This window comes from Herpailurus yagouaroundi, unplaced genomic scaffold (assembly GCF_014898765.1).
Source record: "Herpailurus yagouaroundi ecotype Mexico unplaced genomic scaffold, PumYag 186, whole genome shotgun sequence".
In the NCBI taxonomy this organism is placed as follows: domain Eukaryota; kingdom Metazoa; phylum Chordata; class Mammalia; order Carnivora; family Felidae; genus Herpailurus; species Herpailurus yagouaroundi.
In genome coordinates this window covers 12508449-12534941 of record NW_024412417.1, presented here as the reverse complement: position 1 = coordinate 12534941, position 26493 = coordinate 12508449, and the positions used below count along the sequence as shown (strand labels likewise).

The window sequence follows — 26493 nt, the reverse complement described above, 5'->3', positions numbered from 1 at the left end:
AAGGAAGGAAGGAAGGAAGGAAGGAAGGAAGGAAGGAAGGAAGGAAGAGGGAGAGAAGAAGGAAGGTAGGAAGGGAGGGAGGGAAGAAGGAAGGAAGGAAAGAAGGAAGGGAGGGAGGGAGGGAGGAAGGCCACCTGAATCCAGTCCTAACTAGGCTACTAACCACTCAAGCATCGGCGCAGTCCCTTGGGCACGGCTGTGCATGCCAGGGGAAGGTTTCCTTACAGTCTCCTGCTAAGTAATCGATCCCCAAGTATGGGTAGCACAGGAGGCCAGTGCGAATCAAGGAGGCATGGAAGCAGAGACTGAGAGAAGCAAAGACTCGGGTAGCTACCACCCAGGGTTCGGCCCCCGTGGCCGGCTGGGGAGCGGCGTGCCGAGAAGGCGGACCGGGCCCATTCTCCCAGAGCTTTGGAAGCCGACCGCTGGTGGCAGAATGTCGGCAGCGCTCAGGCCATTCTGCTCCACTCCCTGGTCCTTGTGGGGCCGTGCCCGAACCCCCCTCTGAAGTGCCCTTCCCTTTAGAGAGCTCCATTCCGCCAGAGGGGCTCTGAGTTGGTCCAGAGCAGTGAAGGGAATCTGCGGCCAGACCCTCTAGCATAATAAAGCCTGAATCTGATAGGAAGAGGTCGTTTGGGACAGCTTTCTTTGTCCGTGGGATTTGGAGTCAGGGGCCTGCGGGCTGGGGTGTGCTGAAGGAAGTGACATATGCAAATGAGTCACATGCCTGCCCTGCGGAGACTGACAGCTTTATCACGAAGTACCCCAATCTCCCCGGGCCTGTGTATAAAGAGGCCTGGAGCCTTCTCTTGTCTTTTGGCAACGATCCAGCTTGCTCAGGCATGACTTCGCACAGAAATCGGGTTTGGCTTTAAAAACGCTCCTTGTGATGGTAGCTCTGCAGCCAAGACAGGCAGGCTCTGTGCTGAATTATTGAGCGGGGCGCCTGCTTGCCTGCCTCGGCCAGAGCCTTTCTTCTCTGTAGCTCCGTGGCCTGACAAGTCAGTTTCAATACGCAGCGACGCAAGGCCCTGTGCTCGCTCGGCCTGATGCTGGGCCAGATTCCAGACGTGCTTGTACAGCCGCCAACACACCCCGGGCACCAGGCTTTACTCCAGGGTCACGGGCCCTACAGATTCAGACAAATGGATATCTCGATGGTCTCCAAGCTATCGTCCTGTAGGAATCCTGTATCAACATATCTAACACCAATATCGCGAATCAACGCCCCAACCAGCTTCTTCACCTGTTTTCTCTATTTTGATGAATGGTGCCACCATCCACCCAGGTGCCTGAGCCCAGGTCTCGGCTTCACTCTTCATTCCTATCGCCTTCCGTCTCTGCAACATGGCATTGGTCTCCGAGTTCGTCTATGCAGCCTCTCAGATATTTCTCAGTGGGGTGCCTGGGTGGCTCCGTCGGTTGAGCGTCCGACTTCGGCTCAGGTCGTGATCTCACGGTCCGTGAGTTCGAGCCCCGCGTCGGGCTCTGTGCCGGCAGCTCGGAGCCTGGAGGCTGCTTCAGACTCTGTGTCTCCCTCTCTCTCTGCCCCTCCCCTGCTTGTGCTCTGTCTTTTCCTGTCTCTCTCAAAAATAAATAAACATTAAAAAAAAAAATTTAAATATTTTTCAGCACCTGGGTGGCTCCGTCGGTTGAGTGTCTGACTTCAGCTCAGGTCACGATCTCACAGTCTGTGGGTTCGAGCCCCGCATCCGGCTCTGCGCTGACAGTTTAGGGCCTGAGGCCTGCTTTGGATCCTGTGTCTCCCCCTCTCTCTGCTCCTCCCCCCGCTTGTGCTCTGTCTCTCTCGCTCTCAAAAACAAATAAACATAACTTTTTTTTTAAATTTTTTTTTCAATGTTTTTTTTAAATTTATTTTTGGGACAGAGAGAGACAGAGCATGAACGGGGGAGGGGCAGAGAGAGAGGGAGACACAGAATCGGAAACAGGCTCCAGGCTCCAAGCCATCAGCCCAGAGCCCGACGCGGGGCTCGAACCCACGGACCGCGAGATCGTGACCTGAGCCGAAGTCGGACGCTTAACCGACTGCGCCACCCAGGCGCCCCATGCATTTTTTTTTTAATTAAAAATAAAAAACAAAATTCTCAGATGTATTCAATCGTCCCCATTCTCACCACTCCTGACTTGTGGCTGCTATCTCTCCTCTGGGCTCCTGACCTACTCATGCTCCCCTTCTCCCATCCTTCGGCAACACCATCTAATCCTACCGTTGTCCAACCTTCGTTGGTTCTTATTCACTGCAGGATAAAGTCTAAAGCGTGGTCGTCAGAGAGAGCTCAATTTGAATGTGTTCTGCCACTTGCAACATACGACATTGGTCAAGTCAGCCTGTGAAATGAGAGTAATAGCGATGGTGAGGATTGAGGTAATGTGACATAGTTCAGGATCCAGTGTCTAGAAAGTACCAGAAATGCTAACCTTTGTTGCTATTCACATCCTGGCTTCCCCTGCCCTGTCCCTCTTTATCTCCTGACCAGAGGGTCATATCCTACCCAACCACACGCATTCCCTGAGCGTGCCCTGCCACCTCATGTGTTTGCACTTCGGGTATACCATTCTCCTGCCTGGAATGGCCTCTATCTCCTTATCTAGCCAACGACTTGCTACTCATTCTTAAAGGCCCATCTCAAATGTTACCTTCCTCGAGACGGTCCTGATGCTCCCATCTCAGCATTTTCTTAACTTTTGTGACTCTCTTACAACCTGTTACCTTGAAATATTCTCATGCGCGCCTGTCTTAGCGTGCAGTGAGCGCTCAGAGAATTATCCATTCAAACGTTCATTCGCCAACAGGCGTGTGGTATTCCTCACGGGCCAGGCATAGTGCTGGGTGCTGCGGACACAAAATGGCATTAAACACTATCTCTATTAATCAGGGTGCTTAATTGCCAACAATAGCATCCACTATTTTATTGTGGAAAGAGTTTTATTCCAGAGAATTGTGCCGCTCACAGAATCGTGGCAAGGGCCAGGGCCAGGCTTGGTGTCTATACAAGTGCCAGCAATGAAGCTGGGAACTGCAGACTAAGAAAAAGCACCAACTCCATTAAGGCAATGTTCTAGTCGGAAACACCATAATTATAGCCATCCTGTGCTGGGGGCCGGATTTTAGAAACTCACCTGTACCTGCCCCCAAAGGATCAGATATCACCACCAAGGTTGCCAGAAGTCTCTTCAGTTTTTGCTTCTATTTAAAGTCTCATACAGGGGCATCTGGGTGGCTCAGTCGGTTAAGCATCCAACTTCAGCTCAAGTCATGACCTCTCGGTCTGTGGGTTCGAGCCCCGTGCCGGGCTCTGTGTGGACAGCTCAGAGCCTGATCCCGTGCCTCCGTCTTTCTCTGCCCCTCCCCCACACTCACAGTCTGTCTGTCGCTCTCTCTCAAAAACGAACAAACGTTTAAAAAAAATAAAGTCTCATACAGGTACACCTGCTTGATGGAACTTACATTACCTTTCTATATCCCAGCTGCCAGGCGGTCTCGTAAATGCAATTTTTAGCTTTCTAGCTCCAACAGGAAAATGCGCTCCGAAGGGTTTGCAATGAGGTGGGGTGAGCCAAACTACAATATCCTGGCTCTTAAAGCGCTCTGGCTTGGGGGGAGAGTCAGGCAAGCCGACAGATGGTACAATGTTATCAGTGTAGCAGGGGGCTGGGCACCAGAACAGCAGTCCCCAAGCCAGGTGAGGGGTTCCGTGTGCAAGATAAAGCTGCGTATGCCAAGTTTTAAAAGCTTGCATTTTACGCTGAAGGCATGGGGTAGTCACTGAGTGATGGGGTCCTACTTTAGTCCGGGAATGATGAACCTGGATTGGAGAGGAGCAAGTCTAGAGTGAAAAGGCCAGTTAGGAGAGCACTGCAGGCATCTGGGTCAAGTGATGATGATCTGAGCCAAAGAGGCAGCAATAGGGCTCGTTTTAGGGAAACTCTCCTTTCAGGAAACCATGGGGTCGTGAGGACCTGACCTCCTCACCCCTTACAAGTAAACATTTAGCCAGCCTGTCCGATCAGAGCCCCCCACCCTCAACCACAGAGATGGGTGCAGGTGTGGTCACGTGACCCAACCTGTGCCAGTCAATTAGGAATATACCCAGGCTTGGCCGGACCCATCACAGAGAAGCTGGTGTGTTTCCATGAGGTTGACGAGTTGATGCATGAAACTCTAGAGTGTCCAGGAGCCGTTTTCCCATCAGGTATCTCCAATCGAATACCAAGGTGCAGGATGTTACCGGGAGGTTGACTGGCTAAGGAAGAGGGGACGAGAGTCACCCAGAGTGATGTAATTTGCATCTCCTGCACCAACAGCAACACCTACATGTAGTGAGTGCTCAGTTACGTTTAATGAGTGAGGAAATGAATGAAGCCTTTAAAATGTGTATTTATAAATACAGAATGGTACTTCTGTCACGTCCTTTAAAAAGTCAAACCTTGGGGCGCCTGGGTGGCGCAGTCGGTTGAGCGTCCGACTTCAGCCAGGTCACGATCTCGCCGTCCGGGAGTTCGAGCCCCGCGTCAGGCTCTGGGCTGATGGCTCAGAGCCTGGAGCCTGTTTCCGATTCTGTGTCTCCCTCTCTCTCTGCCCCTCCCCCGTTCATGCTCTGTCTCTCTCTGTCCCAAAAATAAACGTTGAAAAAAAAAAATTAAAAAAAAAAAAAAAAGTCAAACCTTGAGGGGCGCCTGGGTGGCTCGGTTGATTAAGCATCTGACTTTGGCTCAGGTCACCGTTGGTGCGTTCAAGCCCCGCATCAGGCCCTGTGCTGACAGAAGGGAGCCTGCTTTGGATACCCATCCCCCTCTCTCTGCCCCTCACCCACATATTCTCTCTCTTCTTCAAAAATAAATAAACATTTATTAAAAAAAAAAAAAAAAAAAGTTGAGCGCCTGAGTGGCTCAGTCTGTTGGGCGTCCGACTTCAGCTCAGGTCATGATCTCACAGTTTGTGAGTTTGAGTCCCGCGTCGGGCTCTGTGCTGACAGCTCAGAGCCTGGAGCCCGCTTCCGATTCTGTGTCTCCCTCCCTCTCTGCCCCTCCCCTACTCACACTCTGTCTCTCTCTCTCTCTCTCTCAAAAATAAATAAACATTAAACAAATTTAAAAAATAAAAAAATAAAAAGTCAAACCTTGAGATTAAAAAAAAATCTATCAAATGGATTTACTGGACATGCAGAAATTGAAAAACAGGTAGATTCCGTGTTTTCTTGGGGGCAGGAGGCGAGGATTACACTGGGCATATTGTTTTGTATTGCACGTGATTTCCCTCGAATGGTTGAAGATATAGATGAATAATATTAAACATATCGCATTACTAAATACTGTATTCAACTAGATCCCCAATTGTTTTCCTTTAAATGGTTGATGCCGTAAAAAATAATCCGTGTAACAGCAGGACTCACTTTCAAAGTCTTGGAAACCTGTTTTCTAGGGGCTGGTGCACCCAGACAGCGGGTCTTATTGAGTTGCAAAAACAACAAAGGCGATATAAGTTAAATTGCTATTTTAATCAAGTAGGGATCGAACATACGATAAGATATGTAATACATTTTGCTTCACATCGTGTACCGACCGTGATTCATCCACAACTTTTGGTTTGCATGTGTGCTACTGAGCCCAATTAAACATCTAGCCACGGTCCTTCCTCGTCACTCCTTCCTTTGGCTAACAAAGGATACGAGAAATCGGGAGAACTTGCAGACCCGGCCATGGGTAATTCATTTTCTTTCCATTTCTCCACTTATACCAGGAACCAACACTTGTTTTGAGCTTTAATTAAACAAATTGCCTGGAAGGTATTAGCAACACGTTTCTCTCAGGCTGGGAATCTGCGGGCGCGGCTGGTAGTTGGGAGTCTGTCCTGGGCTGTTGGGCAATCGAGGGAGAGGAACCCTGAAGAGAGAGGAGAAGAAGGAAAGTGGCACAGCGCTTGCACGTGTCTCCTCCCTAAGTTGTGGCAATAAACAAGCCAGGCAGGAAGGCACCCCCCCCCCCCCCCCCCCATCTCTCTGTGTCCTTTTCTTTGCCTCCGAACAGTCTCTGGCTGTGTTCTTCTTACCAGGGTCACATCTCCCTCGTCCCCTGAGCCTGACGGAGGGAGTGTTTGCGGAAAGGAAGCCCGAGAACTTGGGAGTATGGGAGCACGTCTTCTATCAAAGGATGAAAAAAATAGTCACACACATGCGAGCAGGCAATTTGCAAATCCCCTGGGAAATTCTGGCCAGGGTTATTCAGCTACCCCCCCCCCATCGCCTTTGTCTGCAAGGCAGAGTTACCATAGGGGTAATTCGCAGCATCGGGGGCTTGGGCAGAGAGGGGTACCCCGTGGCAGCAGGTATTCTGCTAACCAGATGTCACCGCTCTCTACTCCCCCATCTCCTTTCTGGCCCTGTCTGCTTTCCTCCTCTCAGACACCCTCTTGGTCACACAGTCCTCTGGCTAGCTCATATACCCTTTCCCCCTTGTTCGGGAGAAAACGCTGTATTATTTTATAGCGACCTGTCCAAGAGCAGACACAAAGGAGGTAAGAACAGGTGTAAGAAGGGACTAGCACACCAGCCAGAACAGGTGCTGAGTTAACACTTGTTGACTGGCTGATACACTGAAAAGCATCTAGATAACTCCTAGAACCAAAGAAGCTTTGAAAGTAAAACAGAAAAAAAAACAGATCGTTCTTTCCTCACTCTTCCATCTGACGCTACCCTGCCACGGGCTTCTCTGGACTTCCCCCTCCACACAGACATTGTGGACCTCAGCATGCTGCCCTAACCTAGCTAAGCCCCCAGATGATTAAATAAACCACGTATCTGGAGGAGTGGAGGGGCCAGTTTAGTAGGTGAGAACCCCAGACCATGTTGAGGTCTGGAAAGCCCCATTATATCTAACATCACATAAACCACAGCTTATAAGGCTGAAAACGTCCCCACATGGTCTGATCCTTTTTGGTCAACTCAGACTGTTAGTACTAAAATGAATAATAATGCTATTATCTTTGAGCGGACCTATCATTTGTCAAGCACGTCCTCAAATTCTTTTATTCAATTATACATAACTTTAGTTCTGTCACCCCACCTCACAGCTGGGCACACTGAGGTTCAGGACGATTAGAGGACTCATCTAGATGACACATGGAACACCGGCTGTGCCATGATTTGAACCCGGATCTGTCTCCTTCCCTACCGGGCACTGTGATAAGCCACATGAAGAAGAGAGCACGTTCATGTGCATTGCCTGTCAACAAAGGGTACCAGGTATTCAACTACCGCATTTTAAAAAAATTTTTTTTCAACGTTTTTTATTTATTTTTGGGACAGAGAGAGACAGAGCATGAACGGGGGAGGGGCAGAGAGAGAGGGAGACACAGAATCGGAAACAGGCTCCAGGCTCCGAGCCATCAGCCCAGAGCCCGACGCGGGGCTCGAACTCCCGGACCGCGAGATCGTGACCTGGCTGAAGTCGGACGCTTAACCGACTGCGCCACCCAGGCGCCCCTCAACTACTGCATTTTAGAAGTCAAAGCTGACTTTCCTACAGGCCGGCTTTCTTCTCAGGAGAGTCCCATTTTGCCTGTGATGGAGACAGATGTCCCCATAGAAAACCCCGGTGACCCATTAAAATGTTATGAAAACTGCCTCTGGCCAGACCGGTAGGACCCAAGACGAGAACACAAAGCACATCCTCTGGTGATTTAAGGAGGCGTTGGCCTCACCACCTAGTGGGGCTAGTACAGGTGCAAATGCTATTAGGCAAAGCCACAGAAATAACAGACTGAATTAAGCTTTAATCTCTGAACCATTGTAAGGATAATGAGTGCACTTTATAATAATTGCCAGAAGTGAGAGCAGGGAAGAAAACATTGGAAAAGGCCGCAGCTTCAGTTTCTTCCTTTGCAAACCGGGAGTGTAGTACCAGCCAAGCTCCTGAGCCCACAGAAGGCTAGAATAAAAATGCTCCGCGATTAACGAAGAGGAAACAGATTTAGAAAGAGGCCCGCTTTACCAATGGGTCTGCCAGCCTCCAGCTCCTAGCTGACCGTTGACCATGATGACCACAAGCCTGCCCTGAGGCAGGCTCTCCTGTGCATTTTCCCCGTAGGCTGGAAATCCAGCTCACTTATATAACAGGCTTCGAGGCAGCACTCGTCTTTAAGCAGGAGGGACCCCGGATTACTCCCCCATTTCTGTGGCTTCCAGGGCAGGCATTCCCAGCTTCCTGGGAATTTGGTGAACCACCCGAATGTGTCTGCCAAGCCTCTCTCTTCTGGGTGTATTTGATTCATTGTTGTCCAGAACCCCCAGTGGGTAACATTCACCCGTCACGCTGGGTTGTTGTGCCCGGGAAGCAGAGCGCCAATGGGGGTAACTGGGTACGGCTTCTGTCTTTCTCTTGTTTCTGTCCTCACTGTTGCTTTTTCTCAGAGGAAGAGACATTTACCTGTAGAACCACAAGAAAGCCCGCAGAGGGTTCCCCGGAAGACCTAACTGTTCCAGCCGCCGTCAACATTTGTGTACAAATACCTGTTTGGGTATCTGTTTTCAGTTCTTTGGGGTATAGATCCAGGAGTGGAAAGTGTTGCGGAGTCTTATGGTTGATTTCCACGTATGCGTTAATGTCCAGAATAAGGAAAAGCATAGAGATGGCAAGCAGATTGATGGTTTCCGAGGGCTGGGAGGGACAGGGCAGTAGGGAATGACTGTTAATGGCTACGGGGTTCCTTTTGAGGGGACGCACATGTTTGGGAACTTCATAGAGGTGAGAGTGGCACAACACTGTGAATGTACTAAATGCCCTTCAACCGTACATTTTTAAGATGGCTATAAATTTGCTATGCGAATTTCACCTCAAGAATTATTTATTTATTTATTTTTTAATGTTTCTTTATTTTTGAGAGAGAGAGAGAGAGACAGAGAGAGAGAGAGAGAGAGAGAGAGAGAGACTGCAAGCAGGGGAGGGGCAGAGAGAGAGGGAAGCACAGAATCTGAAGCGGGCTCCAGGCTCCGAGCTGTCAGCACAGAGCCTGACACTGGTCTCAAACTCAGAGACCAGTTAAGCGTCCGACTTCGGCTCCGGTCATGATCTTGCGGTTCGTGAGTTCGAGCCCCATATAGGGCTCTGTGCTGACAGCTTGGAGCCTGGAACCCGCTTCAGATTCTGTGTCTCCCTCTCTCTCTGCTCCTCTCCTGCTCTCACTCTGTGTGTCTGTCTCTTTCTCAAAAATAAAAATAAACATAAAAAATAATTTAAAAAAAAAAGCACCTCCAATACCTGAGACCTGCCTTCCCAGGGAAGTACAATAGGAGAGAAATGCAACTGAGAGCTTAAGAGCCTCAGACACCTTGATGCAGTTGTGGTGCGGTCGTATTTTATGGGGGAAAGGAGTGGTCTGGTAGCTTCAGATTCATGAAAGGCAAAAATCTTCATATTGTCATTATTACCATAGGCGTTTCTTAAGATACGGTAAGCTCTTTCCGTTGCTTTCATAAGTAGTATTCATAGTCCTAGCAACAACATTCCAGATGGTTCTTCTTATGAACCTCAAGGCTGAGAACCACTGGCCTAGACTGAAAGAAGGGAAAAAGGCAGATGTATGATGCACATCTTTGGTCCTTCCAAATATGGCGTCTTGAAGATAAAGAGGGGGAGGGATCAGGCATGGCGACTCTCGTTAATAACACCATATTGCATATTGAAAGCTGCTAAGAGCAAATCTCCGAAGTTCTCATCACAAGAAAAAAAAATTCTGTAACTCTGTGCAGTGATGCAATTTAACTGGATTTACTATGGTGATCATTTCACAACATATACAAATACTGAATCATTCTGTCGTACACCTGAAACGAATATGTTATATGTCAATTATATCTCAATAAGGAAATGAGCAAAACACTCCAAAAATACACAGCAGAACACATCAACAAATGGGAAAACATACCATCTTTTCTGACAAGATGACACAATGTCATTTTCCTCTCTTGCATCGAGATCCGCTGATCTTCTTAATTCGATTTTTAAATTCAGCATAATGTCAATAAACCTGTGCATAATTAAAAAAAAAGGGTAGGAAATTTTGAAAATGTTCCTACTCATTTGTAGGGTTTAGTTCCATTCTGTGTACATATTAAAACTCTAGAGTATTAATACATGTTAATAGATTTTTTGTTATGATGTCATGTCATTTGGGGGAGAGTTGAGAGAGGTTGGGCTCTATTAAAGCATAATTATTTTTAATTAAAGAGGTAAAATCATGATTCTCATATAGATATAAAATGATCGCATGTCAAGGATTTTATTAAACTCATTAATTGACAAGGGAGAACTTGATTAGCTGCCACCCAGGCCATAGTCTCTATTCTTTCACATGGGTGCTGTCCTTCTCCACTCAGCTCAGCCTGGCAGACCCTTCCAGACCCCAGCTGGGCCGGGACTGTTGTTCCTTTTCTGACATTTCTTAGCCTCAGATGCTTCCTCTCCATGAACCCTACTGAGCTGGTGGAGGGATGGCTCCTGAATGGGGTGAAATTACAATCATCAGTTTGAAACAAAGAGAACGATGGGGCGCCTGGGTGGCGCAGTCGGTTAAGCGTCCGACTTCAGCCAGGTCACGATCTCGCGGTCCGGGAGTTCGAGCCCCGCGTCGGGCTCTGGGCTGATGGCTCGGAGCCTGGAGCCTGTTTCCGATTCTGTGTCTCCCTCTCTCTCTGCCCCTCCCCCGTTCATGCTCTGTCTCTCTCTGTCCCAAAAATAAATAAACGTTGAAAAAAAAAAAAAGAAACAGAGAGAACGATACTACAGACCCAATAGGACCTATCGGTCTCCATGCTAAAAGGCAGCTTTTCTCTGAGCTGGAAAGTGCAAGGTCTGGAGGGAGATCAAAGGGAGAGAGAAGGAGCATGGGCTGAGCACCCCCACCCTTGAGAAGGCTGCTATCCAGGCTGGGAAAGTGGAGGCTACTCTGTATTAGTCGGGAATCTCCAGAGAAACAGAATCAATAGAACATGCACGTATATAGAAAGAGAGATTTATTTTAAGAAATTAGCTCATATGATTACGGATGCTTGGCAAGTCCAGAATCTGCAGGATGGGCCAGCAGGCTGGAGACATAGGGGTGAGTCAATGTTGTGGTTCAAGTCCAAAGGCCATCTGCTGCAGAATTTATTCTTGCTCAGGGGAGGCCAGCCTTTTGTTCCATTCAGGCCTCCATCCGATTGCATGAGGCCTACCCACATATGAGGAGCAATCTGCTTTATTCAAAAACCCACTAATGTAAATATAAAGTTCATCTAAAAACAGCCCCATAGACACATCTACAGCGATGTTAGACTAAATATCTGGTCACCTTAGCAGAAGTTGACACGAGCTGACACACAAAGACCATTACACATTCCCAGGACCGTAGCCTGGGTCTTTGGAGCCCATGGGTCAGCGGTCCGGGTGCTGAAGAACAAGGCTGGTGCTGAGAGAAGGGGAAGGGAAATATGGCTTCAGAGTGGCCAAACGGAAGGAGGTTAGGAGAAACCCAGCCCAACCTTATTACTCCCCTGTCCAGCCCTCGACCTCCTGCCCCCTGTCCCCTAGAGAAGATTTGCTACCTGTCCAACCTCCAGGCTTATCAAGGCATTTCTACTGAGCTCGTAAAATGAGCCACAATAGCTCGTCATGGCCTCGTTCAGATGGACCATTCTTGTGAAGGCCCAGCAAGCAGCCTGGAAAATCTGAACATTCTTCACTTAATTCCTGGGGTGCCCTGTGATGGCTTCGCAGATTTACGGTCAACCGTGGTTGCAGGGGGGCAGTGCTGGGACCTGGCAGTAACCTGCTGTGTGACACCATAGAGGAAGATTAGCCACCCTGGAACCAATGGTTTCTCTTTATCTCTGTTGAGGCTTTGGGCCCTTGACAGTGTGTTGAATAATGCCCCCCTGCCCTGCCCCGCAAAGGTATGCTCATGCCCTAATCCCTAGAACCTTTGAATATGACCTTATGTGGAAAAGGAGCCTTTTTGGTTATAATTAACTTTAGGATCTCGGGATGAAATCATCTTGATTGTGTAGGCGGGCCTAGTTCCAATAACAGTTTTCCTTGTAAGAGAAGGGCAGAGGGGCACTGGAGTTCGAGAAAGAGGCCACATGAAGACGAAGGCACAGACTAGTATTGGGGGTCACAGGCCAGGGTGTGCCTGGAACCACTGGAAGCCAGAAGAGGACAAGAAGGTTACTCCCCCAGAGCCTTCAGACACCTATGTCAATTTTCTGGCCTCTAGAACTGGAAGAGAATTAATTGCTGCCCTTTTAAACTGCCACGTTTGTGGTGACTTGTGATAGATTAGCCCCAAGAAACTAATATACCCTCTTGGTGGCCCTTAGAAGTTGTCTGAGGCACTGTGGATCCAGATAACAAACACTGGCAGGCTGCCTGAGATGAGGCAGACGAAGTGTCCTGGCCACAGAGAAGCTGTGATAACATGCACATGCGTGTGAATTCATCCCCCCCCCCCCCCCCGGCCTTAAGATCTCTTTATCGAGAACCAACCACATGGTAGGTGTCATGTTGGGTACTGATGATCAGGGGATAATCAAAACATCTTGGGAGGGGCAGCTTCACAGCTGATTGCCACCCGCGTCCCTTGGTCGGACCAGTTCTTTTTTAGAAACTATTTTTTTTTTTAACGTTTACTTATTTTTGAGAGAGAGAGAGACAGACAGCGCAAGTGGCGGGGGGGTGGGGTGGGGTGGGCAGAGATGGAGGGAGACACAGAATCTGAAGCAGACTCCAAGTTCCAAGCCGTCAGCACAGAGCCCAACATGGGGCTCGAACTCCCGAATCGCGAGGTCATGACCTGAGATGAAGTCGGACGCTTAACCGACTGAGCCACCCAGGCGCCCCCAACAATAAAGCATTTTTTTAATTAAGGTATCTACATTGTTTTCAGACGTCATGCTGTTGCACACTTACTAAACCACAGTGCAGTGTAGACGTAACTTTTATATGCACTGGGAAACCAAAAAATTCATTTGACCCCCTTTATTGCAGCGCTCGCTTTATTGCAGTGGTCTGGAGCCAAACCCACAATATCTCCGAGATACGCGTCAGCTGTGCTTGAATTAACTTCAATTTCCTCATCTGTAAAATGGGGATGATGGCTCGTAGGGCTGGTGAATGGATCAGATGCTCAATACTCAATAAACAGCAGCGGTTACTATTTTTACAGAACTGGTCCCTTTGCGTAGTTGTCCTCTGGCTCTCATTCGGAGGCCTGGGGTCCCTTCTGGTCTAACCCGGAAAGTTTTGTTTTTCTGCTAGCGCCAGGAAGGCACCTTTCAGAAGGTGCGAGGACAACTGGCAATGAAGAGAACAACCGGGCAGAGAGCACCCGGCAAAGCACACGTGGGCCTTCAGTATGACTCGACCGCGTGCCTGCCTGGATTCTCAAAGAAAGGAAATGGCAGCAGTGAAGACAGATGTCAGGGCCCGCGACTCTACCAGCCTCCTTCACGCTCAGAGCCACTCTGCGACGCAACTCTGGGGGCCCATTAGAACAACACTGGTGGATGTAGCAGCCCCTTCCCGGCAACCTGTCCTCTGACGTGGGGAAGAATGAGAATTTGGACTTTCAGATGCTAATTCCTCCTCACCTGAGTCCTGAGTTTTGTATACTCATTAAAATGGCAGTGGGTGTGCAAACAAGTTCTTGTACGTACGTGTTCATAGCATCACCGTTCATGACAGCCAAAGGTGGAGACAACCCAAATGACCTTCAGCAGATGGATGGATAAACAAATTGGGGCGTATGCATTTACTGGAATGCGATTCCACCACGGAGAGGAGTGAAGCACTGGCACATGCCACAACTTGGATGAAACTCAAAAACATGCTAAATGAAAGAAGCCAGGGAGCCCCTGGGTGGCTCGGTGGTTTGAGTCTCCGACTTCGGCTCAGGTCATGATCTCACGGTTCCGGGGTTCGAGCCCCTCATCGGGCTTTCTGCTGTCGGCACAGAGCCCGTTTTGGATCCTCTGTCTCCCTCTCTCTCTCTCTGCCCCTCCCCTGCTTGTGTGCTTGCTCTTTCTCTCGCGCGCGCGCAAAATTAAATAAACATTTAAAAAAGAAAGAAAGAAGGGGTGCCTGGATGGCTCAGTCACTTAAGTGTCTGATTTCGGCTCAGGTCATTATCTCATAGTTCGTGGGTTCAGGCCCCACGCGGGGCTATTCGCTGACGGCGCTGATGGCGTGGAGCCAGCTTCGATCTTCTGTCCCCCTGCCTCTCTGCCCCTCCCACACACTCTCTCTCTCTCAAAAATAAACATTAAGGGGCGCCTGGGTGGCTCAGTCGGTTAAGCGTCCGACTTCAGCCAGGTCACGATCTCGCGGTCCATGAGTTCGAGCCCCGCGTCGGGCTCTGGGCTGATGGCTCGGAGCCTGAAGCCTGTTTCCGATTCTGTGTCTCCCTCTCTCTCTGCCCCTCCCCCGTTCATGCTCTGTCTCTCTCTGTCCCAAAAATAAATAAACGTTGAAAAAAAAAAATTAAAAAAAAAAACCATTAAAAAAAATCAATAATAAAAATAGAAAGAAGCCAGACACCCAGGATCACATACTGTATGATTCCATGTATGTGAAACACCCAAAACAGGTATTTCCATAGAGATGAAAAGCAGATTGGTGGTTGCCGGGGGCCCGAAAGGGGAGAATGAGGAGTAACTGCTTACGGGGTACAGGGTTTCCTTTTGGGATGATGAAAACGCGTTGAACTTTTCTAGCTAGTTGCACAACATGATGAATATACTAAATGACCCTCAATTATTCACTTTAAAATGGTTACTTTGGGGGGCACCTGGGTGACTCGGTCTGTCATGTGTCCAACTTCAGCTCTGGTCATGATCTCACAGTTCATGAGTTCAAGCCCTGCTGACAGCACAGAGCCTGCTTTGGATCCTCTGTCCCCCCTCTCTCTCTACCCCTCCTCTGCTCTCTCTCTCTCTCTCTCTCTCTCTCTCTCACACACACACACACACACACACATACAATAAAAAAAATTGAAATAGTTTTTGTTGTGTGAATTTCACCTTTTTTTTTTTAAATGACACTTCACCTTCCAACATGAAAGAATCCTGAACGATTCTCAAAGAGCCTGATCTCAAAGATAGCCTCAGGGCTATCTTCTCCCCAAGTCCGGTTCTAGGATCTTTGCTTATTGCCATATCGGGAAAGAGAAAGATGCTGCAGATCTGGAGCCAGTGCAACAACTCGCCCTTCAGTGGGGATTATTTTGAAAAGAGACAACCAAAAAGACAGGTCCAGTCCTCTCCACAAGACGTATTTGATCTCAAAGGCAGTTTGTCCTAGGTTGTGATATCTTTATTGCATGCAATTCATGCTTCCATTCCAGAAATATTAGTGTTTTTTAATACCTCCCCCACACCAACTGTAAGATCTTACGGCAGCTTTCTGGATTTGCAGCGAGTCTCATATTCCTTCCGAACATGGTTGGCCAGAAACTTGGGTGTCCCTGCCTAACATGTGGAGAGAAAAACCGATCCTCTCACTGTGTTTTCGGTTCTCTGAACGGCCTTCCCAAAAGATACTCCTAGGAGCAATTATGCAGATGTGTGGACAAGGTGAGGCTACTTTTGGAGGATCTACTGCTACCTCAGAGGAACAAATGCCAGAATCTCCAAACAGCGCTATGGATGCCCAAGAGCAGAAGACGCCCCTGTGGCTCTCGGTTGGAATCCTCCCTCTCATTTATCAATCACTGTTGGTGCTCCAGGGTTGGGACGGCAGTTGGTCGATGTTGGGAGTCTAGACTCTTTCTAGAGTCTGTGTGCTAACTTTAGGATGTTGTCCTTATCTACAATGTCCAAAATGGTTCAACAGCACACCCACACTCCTGGAGGAGAAGGGAAATAGGAGCAATGGAGGACAAACTCATTGCCTTTCAGGAACATGGCCTGGAAATTTCACACATCACTGCTGCTGATATCCCATTAGCCAGAATCTAGTGGCCCCGTCACACCTAGCTGCAAGGAAGGCTGGTCTTGTGCCCAGCTTAACCTTCCATCCGAACAGAAAAAGGGGAGAATGGATACTGAGAGAGACAACTAGGACTCAGGCCCACCATCCAACTAATGTTCCTTCCTTCACTCATATCTCCAGTGCCTTTGCTGCCATTTAAAACAGGGGGTTTGTGGGGCTCCTGGGTGGCCCAGCCAGTTAAGCGTCTGACTTCGTCTCAGGTTATGATCTTGTGCTTCGTGAGTTCGAGCCCCGCGTTGGGCTCCGTGCTGACAGCTCAAGCCTGGAGCTTGCTTTGGAGTCTGCGTCTCCTTCTCTCTCTACCCCTCCCCTGTCCATGCTCTGTTTCTCTCTCTCTCAAAAAGTAAATAAACATTAAAAAAATAATAAAACAATAAAACATTGAGTTCGTGCCCCACCTCTGAGCCTTTACTCATGGTCTTCCCTAACGTGGAAGGGTCTGTCCACTTCTCCACATCCATATTGCCTTCACTGCCCCCTCTGCCTCGTCTCCTCCCTTCCTGACAACCTTCCCTGACAATCCCAGCCCTCAGTGACTTCCCAAGGCGTCCCTTGACCTTTATGTTTTCATTGTACATGATGTCCTGTATAGCTTAGGTTTAATTTCAGAACTAGACAGCACATTTCTTGGGAACAGGGTCCTCATCATATATTTTTCTTGTATCCTTCATGGTCTCTAGCTCGGTGCTGAGCACACATATGTATTTAACAATTACTCTCTGAAATGAATTGAAGTTGATTAGAACGACATGCTCAACACTCTAGGACAATATTTTTATTCTTCTTTGATTATAGTATTTTTTCACCTAAGTGGTCTGCATGTAATTATATATATACAGTTTTATATAAATACATACACATATTAATTTACTTATATAAGTATATATAAAGAGTTTAAGCTCTATAATATAAAAAAATTATATGTACATACATATATGCACACATTTGCAACTCAAGAAACCAGGTTTATTCTTATTTAGTTTTCTTATCCTCTTGTTTACTGGGCAACTTTTCATCAACGTTACCTGCACTGTTTCAAAACTTAAATAGGATAAGCAGAACCTGAGCATTTAGCACAGCACTGGCACACAGCCAGCACTAAATAAATGCTAAGATTAAAAAAAAAAAAAAGGCAAGGGCAAAGTATAAATGTAAACTGAGTTAGAACTTACTACAAGAGCAAGGATTCTGGTATTAGACCCTGGTCTGAACTTTGTTTCTTCTATTTATTCACAGTTTTGTAGAGTATTAAGTGAATTGACTCATCGTGCTCGTCAATGATCTCTCAGTTCCATGCACACCCTTTATACTTTGATCTGTAAGGCTATGGGCTTAGATTCTGAAAATGAGATTTCCCAGATTTCCCTTGCAGGCTGATTTCCACTTAGGGTCTGCAATTGGGAGGCACAACTGGGAGACTGGGAGGCAGGAGGAGAGAGGAAGGGACTTCCTTCCTCTTTCCACCTTCCTTAGGACAGCTACCACTCTAACAACTTTAGACCAGAGTCTTGCCACTTCCTACAGGCCCTGTCACCAGCCACCCAGCGCCCTTTGGCAATCTTAGTGCCAAGTACATGATGGTCCTACAGCAGCCCAACAACAAAGATGGTGGCTCTTCCTCTACATTCCTAGGTTATACCTCTTTCCTTTTGTTCCCCCCAGCCCAAAGTTGCTCCCTGTATTTACCGACTTCACTGCTTTCTTTTGGATATTCCAACACATGTGAAATCCATTCACTATATTAAATACCCCCTGGTTAAAATACCTATTATAATTTCTGTTTTCCTGATAGCATTTTGATTGATACGGCATGCAATGTGCTTAAGGCCTTTCATCTTCTCAACAAATGTTAGTTCTCCCCTAGGTGATTATATCTGCTGTGTTAAAAGAAAATGCATGATAGAAGCGAAGATATATTCACTGTATTTTTTTACATTACCATTTCTTTTCAGAGTTCTTGAGCTTTCTCCATGGGCTCCCATTTCAGATGTGAGGGTTAGTGCAAACTCCCATGGATGGTAAGTGAGGATCAGGGCTTGGCCTTGGTTGAAATTGGGGGGAGAGCCAAAGAAAATTAACTTTCCAACAACTAGGCTTATACCACTGGGATATGACTGAAGCCCAGGATGGGGGATCCTAAAAGAGAACAAAAGAGAATGCCACAAATATCTATCACATCATCTGTTCTCTTGGCTACTCTTACCTCTTCCTTCTCCATTATGCGTTTACACTGACCTGATCTGAGAAACATCTCCAACCCATAAAAACATTGCTTCTTTAAGCCCATGTTTCTCTTACTCATTACCGACACCAGTTTTCCTAGATTCAAATCAGAAGCCCATGAAGAACCCCTTGGGTGAGAAGTGATCCCATGAATGTTGAAGGAAGCTTTGCCCTCACTGGAGAATCAAGGCACTAGGTTATCATGAAATCCAGTCCTTTGCAATTATTATTGTATCAAGTGAGATGTCATCTCACTGATGGGCTTCCGAATTCCATCTCAATGGAGAAATCCACAGCAACCAACAAAGTGTAAGGAGAGAAAGCAGAGCCAGGGAGGGGTTAGTGTAATAAGCTGGTGACTGCAAATAATATGACTTTATTTATTATTTTAACAAATAAATCAGAGCTTATATTTCCAAATAGCAAATTTTTTTTTCCAACCGTGCTACCATGGCTCACTGTATTTTAAAATTATCCCTAGAGCCTGCTGCAGAATTTTATAAAAAATTCTCAAATCTTCCTGGCCTCAAATCTTCCTCCGTGAGTGGATTTGGTGATTTGGAAATAATGGAAGTCATTTGGAAGTAAATCTGGTGACCAAGGTATGTGAACAAGATGGGAAACACCATTATTTGGTCGAATTTGGCTGTAACCAAAAGAAACCAGGACTGGGGGGGGGGGGTGGGGAATGTAAGCTAAATGTGAGTAGAGTTTTCAAAGAGAAATTGCAAGCATTTTAGATAGTATTTGGAAGAAGTAATAGTCTTCCAAAGATGACTTCAAAGATGACTATTTTATATATATGTTTTTAATGTTTATTCATTTTTGAGAGAGAAAGAGAGAGACAGAGCGTGAGCAGGGAAAGGGCAAAAAGAGAGGGAGACACAGAATCTGAAGCAGGCTCCAGGCTCTGAGCTGTCAGCACAGAACCTGATGCAGGGTTCAAACCCGCAAACCACAGGATCTTGACCTGAGCTGGAGTCATACGCTTAACCAACTGAGCCACCCAGGTGCCCCATGGATGACTAATTTAAAGGATGGTGCTCATCATGAGTAACTGGATCGTGTGTGTGTGTGTGTGTGTGTGTGTGTGTGTGTGTGTGTGTAATCAACCTAACTTTATAATATTATATTTATAGAAGTTGTTCTCAGTTTTCTCTCTACATATGAAGATGCCCCGTCCAGGGTATTCTTCCCTGCCTGTCATGACCTCAGGCAAGTAGTTTGTCTCAGAAAAACATGGATTTTGGAAAAAGATTAGTATGCAAATCTGTGCCTAAACGACTTACTGTGTCTGAAATCTTAAGCAAGTTGCTTGAGCTCATTGCACTTTAGTTTTCTGATGCATATAATGGACAAAATACAATGGAGTGATTAAGAGGCTTAAGAAACTATGTATGCAAGTGCCTAGCTGAGTGCCTTGGCCCAGAGCAGACACTCTATGAATGGTTACTATTATTGTTGCAAACATAATTGTTTTCAGTTTATATTTTAATTCCAGTTACTTAGATACAGTGTTATATTTCACGTATACGATATAGTGATTCAAAAATTCCATATATCCCTCGGTGCTCATCACGACAAGTGCACTCCTTAATCCCCATCAGCCATTTCACCGTCCTCCACCCACTTCCCCTCTGGTAGCCATCATTTTGTTCTCTATAGTTAAAATCTGCTTCTTGGTTTGTCTCTCTCTCTCTCTCTTTTGCATGTTAGTTTTGTTTCTTAAATTCTACATATGAGTGCGATCATATGGTATGTCTCTGACTGACTTATTTCTCTTAGCGCTAGACTCTCTAGCTCCATCCATGTTGTTGCAAATGGCAAGATTTCATCCTTTTCTGTGGTTGAATAATATGTGTATACATAAAACTTCCTCTTGGTCTATTCATTAATCAGCAGGCACTTGGGCTGCTTCCATATCTTGGCTATTATAAATAATGGTGCTATAAATATAGGGGGTGTATGAATCCCTTTGAATTAGTGTTTTCGTATTCTTTGGGTAAATACCCAGTAATGCACTTGCTGGATTGTATGGTAGTTCTATTTTAACTTTTTGAGGATGATCCATAATATTTTCCACAGTGGTAGCACCAGTTTGCATATCCACGAACACTGCAAGAGGGTTCCCCTTTCTCCACGTCCCTGCCAACACCCATTGTTGATTGTAGCCATTCTGACAGGTGTGAGGTGATATCTCATTGTAGTTTTGATTTGCATTGTTCTAATGATAAGTGATAAGCATCTTTTCATGTGTTTGTTGGCTGGCTGTATGTCTTTTTTGGAGAAATGTCTGTTCATGTCTTTTGCCCATTTTTACATTGGATTACTTGTTTTTTGGGTATGCAAACATAATTATTATCATCAGTGTATAGCTGTGGCATCGAGACCCTCATCAATCATTTCTGAGAGAGAGAGACCGATGTAGAGAGACCGATATGTCTATTTATATGAACCAGACAGCCAAGCCTAGAGAAGCCCATGGTGAATTCTATGTAGAGGAGGGAGGAGCCAATGATAGCACAATGGAATAGTTTCCTCTTCTTTTGGTCCACTTATAGGATACTGCAAAATGGGAAAATTGTGTCATCTCAATGTACATCTGTGTTAGAATGTTAACACAAAGATATTTAACCAATAGTGTTAGGAATGCCTGCAGTCTTTTGCATACTCCACATAGTTGAGGTTTTCCTCTTTGAGAACCAACACTTTTCCCAAAATATTAATTGTTTGGCAGAAAAGCATTCAAAAACTCACCATTCACCCCTCTACCTTTTAAAGCAAAGGACAGGATTTAACTTTTTTGTTATAAGCCAGGACGATCATCATGAACATCTGTTGCAGTGTGGACGAGTAGGTCAGGGCTGGGCCTACTTTGGTTTTTTCTGCCCTCTCCTTCCTTGGTGTCAGGCATTGCCTGGATATGACAGGCTTGAGATGCAACACATCTACCAACCTTGGAAACAGGCAGATACTCAGAAACCAGCACCGGTCAGGACAGTGACCACATACTACTTAGGGACATAGATTCGTTCATAGGCAGACCTGAAATGAGACCCTCCTTCAGCCAGGTAATCTTGAGCAAATTACTGCACTGAACCTCAGTTTCTTCATCCGTTCAATGAGGATAAAAATAGTACCTAGCTCATAGGCGAGTCATGAGTCTCCAGTAGGAAAATAGACATAAAGTGCTTAGCATGGCACTGGGCAGATATCAGATGCTCAATAAACATTCCCTACTACCATAATTACTACTACTAGCAAGCAAGGTCTCCCAGACACTCTGACTTCCCTACTGCGATACTCATAAACACTCAGCCTTTGGTTTTTTTCCTTCCATCTGTCAACTAGGACTGATAAAAGGTAGTCTGAACAGCCAGTGACCAAAGCCCCCTTGAATTTTTCCCCCCTAATCTGGTGAAACTCCCAGATAAGAGAATTTCAGCCAAAGGAGAACGTCAATAATTCTGTGAAAAGCCAGTCATTCTCATGAGGGCCAAGTTTCTTACACGGCCTGAAGGGCGCCCCTAGACCGGCTGTATCTGCCCCTCTGAGCTGTGCAGTCAGACACGCCAAGAGCAGGAGTGCGCTCCGGGGACCAAACACCAAGTCACCAGGTCATGGCTGGTGATCCCTGGTGGCAGAAGTGGGGAGGCAGGCAGGAAGCCCCCAGAGTCTCTCGTCTGGCACTATTCACGGCACTAAGAGAAATGTCCTCCAGAGCACTGGCAGGTGCCTATCTGGTGAGGATTCGGTACGTTGCAGCTCTCCAAGCGGTTATTTTCTATCTTCTGTATCCCGCAGGGGCTAATTCATGTCCTCAGCGGTGTACTATTCTGGCTATTCCACCACTGGGGAATATAATTTAAGGTCGCTCAGGAGTTACAGGAAGGCAACAACAACAGCTTCAGTCTTTGTGCAGTCCAGATCGGGAGCTGTTGGGCAGGTCCCAGCCTGTGCCTCACCACGTGCCAGCACCGTGAGGAAACCAACAACTGGAGCTGGAATAAGCCGACAAGTGTTTTCACCCAACACGCGCCACTGGGCTAGGGCTCCAGTCTCTGTACCAACTTCCTGGCAAACACTCGCTTCTCCCAGGGACGCACTGCCTTAAAATGATATTCCCAGGATAGGGGCCAGATTGAAGACCATCTGACCCTGTTTTATATTTCATATCCCCAAGCCTGTTCTCTCTCCATCAAATCTCCACAACCTCCATTTACGTATCAGGATGTGGACCTCACTTCATACAGCGTTGCTTCCTTGCAAAGTTGGGGGTATATGTAATGCAAGTCGTATTTTAAACGCACGAGGTGACCTTGACATTGTGTTAGGTCGCTATCGCTGCATAACAAATTATCCCCCCCCCAACATGTGGGATAACACAATAGTAAATATTTATTATCCTCACAATATCCGTGGGTCAGGAATTCAGGCCTGCCTTAGCTGGGCGGTTCTGACTTGGGTTCTCTCCTGAGGTTAGAGTCACGATGTTGGCTCGGGCCGCTGTCTCCTGGAGAGCCTGCTTCCAAGATGGCTGGCTCACACTGCCAGCCAGTTGGTGCTGTCATTGGTGGAGGCCTCACTTTCTCCCCACATGGACCTCTCAGGCAGTTTGAATGTCTTCACAAGGCCACTAACTTCCCCTAGAGTGAGTGACCCATGAGGGAGAGCCAGGTGAAAGCTATCCTTTTTATGACCATCTTAGAAGTCACATCTTATTCACTGGAAAGGAGTCCATCACTCAACTAGGGAGGGAATTCACTTGACTTTTGAAGTGAGCATCATCACAGTATTAGCGAACACACTTGAAAGCCACCAGAAACATTTAGGAGTGAATCATTCATTCATTTAACAAATATTTGTTGAGTACCTACGACATGCCCACACCGTTCTAGAAGGTTGGGACACATCCTGGACAAAACAGACCAAAGTCCCTGCCTGACCTTGTCAGACTAAATTCTAGTGGAGAGAGACAAAATAAACAAGAAGCCTCACAACTGCCTTTTGTGTAGTGGGCTGCAGATTTAAGTGCTCTGGCGAAAAAGAGATCTAGGGAAGAGAGCTCCAGAATCCTAGAGTCAGGTTACGTTGTTTTAAAACTTTATTTATTTTGAGAGAGATAGAAGGAGGGGCAGAGAGTGGAAAAGAGAGAGAATCGCAAGCAGGATTCGCACTGTCAACACAGAGCCTGATGTGGGGCTCCGACTCACAAACCATGAGATCATGACCTGAGCTGAAATCTGGAGGCGGTCGCTCAATCGACTGAGCCACCCAGGTGCCCCAAGTCAGTTACGTTTTGAATAGAGTCATCAGACTTGTTCTCACTGAGAAGACAGCGTGGGGAAGGCAGTGATTGGAGAAGTAATGGGACCGTGTGCATAGCCTCATAGTCCACCATCTGACCACAGAACCCATGCATCCCGGTGGTTGTCACCCTGCTCCCTCACGGGTACGTGGACGGGGAGAGAAGTTTCTCTGCACCTCATGAGAACCACCAGCATTCCCTTCCCCTAGATTACATAGGAAAAGGTGTTCTTGTGGCCATCCCCCGCTGCAGGTGACCTTCATGGCCATTCAGAGGGAGCTTCCATGCCACCCTGGGACAAGCGGTAGGCAGCATGGGCATATAACACCGTGCATCCCAGGGGGAAAGACAAGTGAGTCACTCGGTCCTAAAGAGATCACATTTGGAAGAGCAGCACCTTTGCAGGGCGGAATGTGTGCTTTCAGTGCTTAAACTGATCACGGTGTTTCTACCACTGAAGGCGAGCTCCAGACCACACCCAACAGAAGCCGCCCAGCCCTGGGAATGGCAGAATTTTGAAGTTTTCTGAATCATGAAGGGAGGGAACAGGAAGGAGAAGACATTCCTGGCTTGCGTGTGGCCCAAAAGGGGTCAGCACCCTGCTGGCCGTATAGGGTCTCTCAGGAGACCCTTGCCAACAGAGCGCCTCGGGCTGGCGGAGCTAGGGATGAAGTAGGGCAGGGCGGGTGCCAGACGATTCAAGGAGAGCACCCGGTTCTAATTCAGCCATCCAGGCAGGCAAGAGGAGGCTCAGGGCAGGGGGAGGGGCAGGGGGTATTTGCACAGCGATGTGTGAGCCCTATTCGGGGGGCAGTTATGATCTCGAGAGTGTGGCGACTAACACACTGGGACATAGGCGGCCCCCCAGTCTCCCATGCAACAGACCCCATGAAGAGGGACCCTATCTCAAGCGTAGACAGAGGTGCACAAGAGGGCATCGGTTCAGGGTCCGAGGGAGACCTGTACATGTAGCAAGAGATGGTTCCCTAACAGGATCATCAATCCAGCCCAGATGACCTCACCCAAAGATGGCTGTGAGGAAAGAACGAAGGAGAAAGCTCAGCCCCTGGAGGTGCCATAGACAGCAGGTGCTCACCACGTCAGTAGGTAACAAGCGCTAGGGTAAGTGACGAGAACACGAAGGAGCCCCCTGGGTGTCAGAACAGTCATCGATAGCCATGTCTGAAGCCCATGGAGGCTGACAGAGGACACAGGGTGCACATGTTGAGTTCCACATTTATTCTTTCTCCAAGGGAAATCCTTGAATGGCTAAAAGGCAGAGACGGGGTCGGGGTCGACACAGCCAGGTATGTATCCTGGTGATGCCATTTACTGTGTCAGAGAAGTCCCTTTGTTTCTCTGTAGCCCCGGTTTCCTCACCTGTCAACCTCACACAGCTGGTGAGAGATAAATGAGAAACTGCTTCACATGATTCCCAGACTATAGAAGCAGTCCACAAATAGCTGCTATTTTTATTGTTACTATTTTTTACAAATGTTGCGGACAGCCACTGGGGGGGGGGGCTTTGTTTGGTTTTGTTACCCAACACCTCTTCCTTTGGAGACATTGCCACATCCCACCCCCACGCACTTGGGGGTGGTGTTCAGCTAATCTTAGGACTCGGACAGGGATGGACAAGTGACCAATCAAATTCTCCCTCCCAGGGATTGGAACCCTAAGTGCCTTCAGGCAGGAAGGCGGTCAGAGCTGAGTCATCCTGCGACAGGGAATTTCCTGGAGTGGCTCCTGCAATCATCCCTCCCAGGGTCTGAAATCCAACTCGTCCTTCCGGTGTCTGAGCTTGGCCAGCCTCCCCGTAGTGACCCCCTCTTGCAGCCGAGAATCCCTTCTGACAAAGCAGCCACAGGGTGGGACATCTCTACATAGATGGCCATCGGAATGGCCGTGTGGGGACACCGAGGCTGGGAAAGAGGATGTGACCGTCCCACTTCCTCCCTTCCCTTTTCAGTTCAGGCTATCTCTGCCCCCTGCCCTCTCTTTGTTTGGTTTACTTTTTTTTTTTTTTTAATCAGGGTAATATAGGTACTTAAATGTGATCAAATAGTGAATAGAGTTGGGACAACTGGGTAGCCATCTGGAAAAGATGAAGCTGGTTCAATATATGAGGGTAAATTCAAAATGGATCAAAGATTTAAATGGAGAAAATTTAAAAATACTTAAAGTCACTAGGAGATAGCATTGACGAATTACTATGTAATCTTTTTGTGTGGAGGACCCTGCTAATTATGACTCAACATCCAGAGTCCATCAAAGAAAATATTTCTAATTTTTTATTTTATTTTTTTTTTCAACATTTATTTATTTTTGGGACAGAGAGAGACAGAGCATGAACGGGCGAGGGGCAGAGATGGAGGGAGACACAGAATCGGAAACAGGCTCCAGGCTCTGAGCCATCAGCCCAGAGCCCGACGCGGGGCTCGAACTCACGGACCGTGAGATCGTGACCTGGTTGAAGTTGGACGCTTAACCGACTGCGCCACCCAGGCGCCCCTCTAATTTTTTAAAATGTTTATTTATTTTTCAGAAAGAGACTGGGAGCAGGGGAGGAACAGAGAGGGGAACAGAGGATCTGAAGCAGGCTCCCAACTGACAGCAGCGAGCCCAAGGCAAGGCTCGAACCCACAAACCATGAGATTGTGACCTGAGCCCAAGTCAGGTGCTCAACTGACTGAGCCCCCTAGGCGCCCCTATCAAAGAAAATATTTCTAAATATTACTCCATATTAGTCAAAAACTTAGCATAAAATAATAACAAACTCCGTGAACAAACTGAAAAATCAAATTGCAGTGAAAAGGATTAATTTCCCTAAAATGTAAAGAACTCCTAGAAATCAAGAAGAAAAAGATACAAAAAAAATTGAAATTTGGGCAAAAGACATAATTAGAGTATTCAGGAAAAAA

At 47.2% G+C, this 26493-nt stretch overlaps 2 long non-coding RNA genes across 2 annotated transcripts in view; one reads left to right on the top strand and one right to left on the bottom strand.

The window, feature by feature from the left end:
- LOC121042785 (uncharacterized) overlaps nucleotides 1–1485 on the bottom strand; it is a 2051-nt gene extending 566 nt beyond the window's left edge. Inside the window, exon 1 of the long non-coding RNA XR_005796439.1 lies at nucleotides 164–1485. This is a non-coding gene — a long non-coding RNA (uncharacterized LOC121042785). The remainder of the gene's footprint in view (nucleotides 1–163) is intronic.
- Nucleotides 1–26493, top strand: part of LOC121042784 (uncharacterized) — a 144849-nt gene that overhangs the window by 65538 nt on the left and 52818 nt on the right. Inside the window, exons 3-4 of the long non-coding RNA XR_005796438.1 lie at nucleotides 17994–18059; nucleotides 18746–18866. This is a non-coding gene — a long non-coding RNA (uncharacterized LOC121042784). The remainder of the gene's footprint in view (nucleotides 1–17993; nucleotides 18060–18745; nucleotides 18867–26493) is intronic.